Here is a 5,418-nt window from a genome sequence, read left to right as displayed (position 1 = left end):
CAGTCTGCAGATCGATCTTGGATTCAGGACAAAGCATCACACAATTGGTAGTACTACTGGTACGAGCAGCGGTGGTACTGGCGAGCGTACTGCCGTCGAGATTAATGTCCCCTGACAGTGAGCATTGCCTCCCATTTATACTGTGCCCAGGATACGGCGTCGAGGGTGCAGGCTAGCGGAAGCGGATCGTATGGCAGCAGCGCATTAACCGCGAGCTGGAGCGAGGGGAGAGGAGACAGTAGAATCGCGGGGCAGGATTAGGCTGCTTCGTACCACCATAATAGGGCATGGCCACTAGTAGAAAATATGCCTTTAGTCCTGGTTCGTAAAGGCCATTAATCCCGGCTGTGCAACCGGGACTAAATATGCGCGACTAAAGGCTCCCCTTTAGTCGCGCCTCTTACGAACCGCGACTAAAGGCCCGTCCACGTGGGCGCCAGGAGTCCGTCGGGGCGGAGGACCTTTAGTCTCGGTTCTCGTGGCTAACCGAGACTAAAGGCCTCCTCCGCAGGTTTAGGGTTTTAGCCCCCCTAAACCTGGTTTCTTTTTAATTTGTAGTGTTTTATTTCTTTTATTTTTTATTTTGTGTTTTATTTTAATTTTGATGAAGTTTCAATACACATATTCTACGCTACTATATACATGCATATGAAATTTCAAACAAGAAGAATTCAAGAGGAATATATAATATATATTCAATCTCGGGTGACCATATACAACTTCGAACAAGTTTCCATACACAATTAGGATGGATGACCATATACAACTTCGAACAAGTTTCAATCTCGGGTATGCATATAAATTTCTTCGTCCTCGGTATAGTGTTCTCCTTTAGGATTGATGACTTCCCTCATGAAAAATCCTGCTAATTCATCTTGAATTGGTCGGAAGCGAGCTTCTGGACTAAGCCTCCTCCGCAAGTTATCCGTCGCCTTTCGCACGCTATCCAATGCCTTCCGCTCAGAGGTGTGTCTCCGGATGTTCTCACAAACATAGTATCCACATAGATTGGTCCCCGGTGGCTGCTTATCCACATTAACTAACCTTCTAAAATCTAGCTCATGTTTGAATTCACCGACAATTTCTTCTGAGAACCGTCTCCAAACCCTACAGGGCAAAGAAAATTAAATGAACAAGGGAGTTATTAGTTACTTGATATTAGGAAATGAACGAAAAAGACCGATCGATATAGAGCTCAAATGATTGAAAATAATTACTTTTGCAACATTTTTCTCATGTCGGCCCAACGCTTTGGATCCGAATCCATAGAGTCCATGATTAGAACTCTGGAGGTGTGAAGTTCAATATTTAGCAGAATCCAGTGGAACCTGCGGACACGTTACATGCACAGTCATGCATAACTCATCGATTAGACATACCATGCATGGAGTAAACAAAAGAGAATGGGCACAAGAGAGAAACACTTACCCAAAATGGTAAGGAAATAGAATATGACTTTTGAGTTGATGCTTTCTAAGAAACTTGTACAAGTCTTACTCCATGTCTTCGGGGTGATTTTGTAACACATGTCCATTAACGATATGTGGGTCAATGAACCCAACATCATGGATGTTTCTTATTTTGCATTCCCAAATCTTCAATCTGCATAATAGCGTACGCAACAATATAGTTAGGACAATATATATATATATATATATAGTGCAGGCAATGAAGAACGAGATGAGGTAGAAATAAATCACTTACAGAACGTAGCAACTCAGGATAGATTTGTCGAGCTCGCGCAGATTGAACAGCTGGAACAATTCACTCATATGAACTTGTACAGAGTACCGTTTGGTGTGATGCTCCTCTGTAACATCCGCATAAATATATTCTTTGTCGGCCCATGTTATGAATTGCTTGTACCAACGTAGCAGATTTCGCATTTGTGGTGGTAGACTCTTTTCCCGCGCAGGCTCGACGAGAGGCCCATTCCGCACATATTGTAATGCTATCTCACATACTGGCGCATCCTCAAGGCCTAAGAAGGCACGAAGAGTCAAACCCATCTCGGACGCTTGTTTCATGGCACTCGCTACAGTCAATCCAAGTGCTGCCGCAGCTGCTATGATCTCGGGGTCCTCTTCCGGACCGGCTTTCACTATGAGCGGGGGATCGATTGTTTATTCTGCATCCCGAGCTGGTCAACTTGTTTCCCGCTTTTTTTACTTTCTTCTTTCTCCTCCTTCAATATTTTTGCTTGCCTACGAAGTTCATGTCCATAGTCGTCAGGCATATTCAGCTCGGCTTGGGACGGTGTCGTCAAAAAATCCTTAGCCCACTTCTTTTGCTTCTCAGTGAATACTTGCTTGGGCTCAGGCTCTTTTATCACCTTCGTATCCGCCTTCCATTTCTCATAATGAGCAGACGCGGCCAATTTGGTTTCAGCTTCACTAAGTTCCCAAGGCCTTGGGAGGAGAGGCTTCAGTGATGGCTCCGGTACCCTTGTGGTCTTAGGTACATAAGGGTCCGGGTTAATAGTTCAGGAGCGGGTTTCCTTGCTGTCCGCCTGCTTCTGGTTCTTCGCCAGAGATGGATTGGGGGGCGTCGTACCCGCCGGAGGAGGATTGGGGGGCGGCGGCTGCTTACCCGCCGGAGGTTGTGGATCGGGGGACGGCGTCGAATGGCGTGAAGGAGGTGTAGGTGAACCACCACGACCACCACCACCGCCGCCACCACCACCACCACCATCGGAGGGGGGGTGGACTTGTTAGCCTTGGCGCCTCGCCTGGAAACACTATGTACTTCTTTTTCCATAGAATGATCTGGCGCTTGACATCTCCAAGTCTTCTCTCCCCTTCAGGTGTAGCTTTGTCAATCTCCAGGTCCTCAAACTCTTGGACTATGTTTTCCACCGTGACACGAGCATAGCCATATGCAATGGGGTTGTTGTGGTGGAGTGCTCCAGGTGTACAGGGTCAACCGCAACTAAAGGCCTTCGGGCCAGCCTGAGGACCTTTAGTCCCGGTTGGCCAGGCCAACCGGGACTAAAGCCCCTCCCGTCCGCCAGCTGTCGACCGAGCGCGCTGGGCCCAGATAGTTGGTCGCGGGTCTCCTCCCGAACCGCGACTAAAGACCCCTTTGATCGCGGTTCGATTATTTTAGGGACTAATGGGGGCGTATGGAAGCCTCTGTTTCTACTAGTGGGCAGACGCTGTGGAGAAGAGTCTAGCAAGGGGCCAGCATTAAGACTCTACTAACGGCGGCATCCGTGGCATGCACGTGCCATGGGTATGCGCGACGCGGCACATGGATTCTCATGTCCATCTTGCTCCTCTGTGGCCTGTCTAGAACGCATGATTTCTGCGAGAGCTCTCGCAGCGCCGAGTAAATGACATAACCTGACAACCAAACAGGCAAACACGTATACTTCTGTTTCTTAGTTGATCGGGAATTGGTTATTATTGGGTCGGCAATTAGACGTTTAGTAAGTAATATTTGCAGTAGTAGTGCATAGCTCATAAACAGTCTGTGGATCGGCAATTAGAGCGAAGCATCATGAAATGGTACGAGCACTTGAAAGTGCACGGCAAGGTCGATTCATTTTGCTGACGGAGACAGTTCAATAACTGGTCTTTTATCTTTGATCTGCATATGCTGCAGAGACACACCATTCATCCCTGTACAAGCAATTTTTTTCATGACCTTCATCATAAGTCACGGAAACACTTACAGAAGCAATCATGTGCGTACACATGAGTGTGGCGCAGTCGCAATAAGTTACGGAAACACTTACAAAGAGAAGCTATCTAATTCTTTTTACTGGTGTGACAGATACAAGGATTTTTTTTCCTCAAAAAAAAAAAAGCTACAAGGATGAACCAGAAACGTGATACACACAGAGAGCAACAAAATTTACGCCGTTGCCGGGGATCGAACCCGGGTCACCCGCGTGACAGGCGGGAATACTTACCACTATACTACAACGACTTGACAGGCGGGGCAACTTCCTTGGGTTTGTGACCAAGCAACCACGGGGCGTCCCAATACTGCATAACTCATAAACAGTGCGGATCGATCTTGGATTTTAGAGCGAAGCATCGTGAAATGGTAGGAGCACTAGAAAGTGCACGGCAAGATCGATTTATTTTTCTGACGGGGTCAGTTCAATAACTGGTCTTTTATCTTTGATCTGCATATGCTGCAGAGACACCATTCATCTCTATGGAAGCAATTTTTTCATGACTTTCATGATAGTGTGTCCTCCAGAAGCAGTACACATGGCGTGGTGCAGTCACAATAAGTTACGGAAACACTTAGCAACCGATGAGACGCTATTTGATTCCTTTTACTGGTATTTCACAAAAAAAGATACTTTTGCTGGTGCGACAGCTACAAGGATGAACGAGAACGTGATAATCACACGAACACTGAGAACAATAAAAATTTGCGCCGTTGCCGGGGATCGAACCCGGGTCACCCGCGTGACAGGCGGGAATACTTACCACTATACTACAACGACTTGACAGATTAATACAAAATCTAACACCTACTGAACGGATGCAGGAAAAACCAAGGCATAACGCACACCAGGCTGGGCCGCAGAAGCCTCGATCAATAATCAGGTCTTGCAAGAAAGCCCACCTCCTCAGACTGAAAGCCCCATGGTGGCTTGCCCATCATCTCCGTACTACGGGCTCGCACGTGTCAGAAACCGCGAATGGTAGGTAATTCCCATTCGTTACACCAGGCTGGGCCGCGAATGTTTGCTTTATCCTTTTTTCTCCAGCTCAGTGTGTTTTGCTCGGGTTTTCTTTTCGGTTTGCCCAGTCTATTATTCTTCATCATCTCATTTTTTATTCTTTATATATTTATATATTTTTTCATTTTCATTTATCCTTTTCCTTTTTTCTTTCATTCCTTTTTGTCAGTAAAAATACATTTTCTTGTGTGTGTATGAATGTTTTTTCTTCTAAAATATATGGTGATAATTTATTAAAATGTATGGTGAATATTTTTCAATACACTAGAAGTTTCTTCATATAGGTTATTTCACATAAAGGTTGCATTTCAAGGCCTACTGAACCAACAAAACACATAAGGTTGCATTTCATATAACATTTCATATTCACACCGTCTCTAGAATATACTAATTTGATGAAAAAATAGTTGCGTATTCGCCCCTCGAGTCAACACCATGGAGAAATGACGGTGCTACGGGAGCTCCCAGTGTTTCTAAAGCTTCCTAACCATTAGATCGTGGAACCAATGGTCATCTCTGAAGATTTTGGGACTGGGCATAATTAAGGGACTCCACCCGGAGGGGGGGGGGGGGGCACAAATTTGTGTGAGATCTCCTTGTGTCCGTTCCATCCACGATTCGACTAGTAGGAAGGTCCTGGAGCATGGGACCTCCCATAGCACCAACTATTCTCTCTCGACATCACCTTCCCTCTATTCCACATAGTTGATCTTTCA

The 5,418-nt window shown here is 45.9% G+C and overlaps 2 non-coding genes across 2 annotated transcripts; both read right to left on the bottom strand.

Annotated features, from left to right (window-relative positions):
* Positions 1 to 3,858: 3,858 nt before the first annotated feature.
* TRNAD-GUC (transfer RNA aspartic acid (anticodon GUC)) lies at positions 3,859 to 3,930 on the bottom strand. Its single transcript has one exon. It is a non-coding gene; the product is annotated as a tRNA-Asp (tRNA).
* Positions 3,931 to 4,390: 460 nt separating this feature from the next.
* Positions 4,391 to 4,462, bottom strand: TRNAD-GUC (transfer RNA aspartic acid (anticodon GUC)). The gene has a single exon. It is a non-coding gene; the product is annotated as a tRNA-Asp (tRNA).
* Between the last annotated feature and the right edge of the window lie 956 nt (positions 4,463 to 5,418).

Source organism: Aegilops tauschii, chromosome 1 (assembly GCF_002575655.3).
Source record: "Aegilops tauschii subsp. strangulata cultivar AL8/78 chromosome 1, Aet v6.0, whole genome shotgun sequence".
NCBI lineage: Eukaryota > Viridiplantae > Streptophyta > Magnoliopsida > Poales > Poaceae > Aegilops > Aegilops tauschii.
The sequence above is the reverse complement of the archived record's forward strand: the minus strand, read 5'-3'. Positions and strand labels throughout refer to the sequence as shown.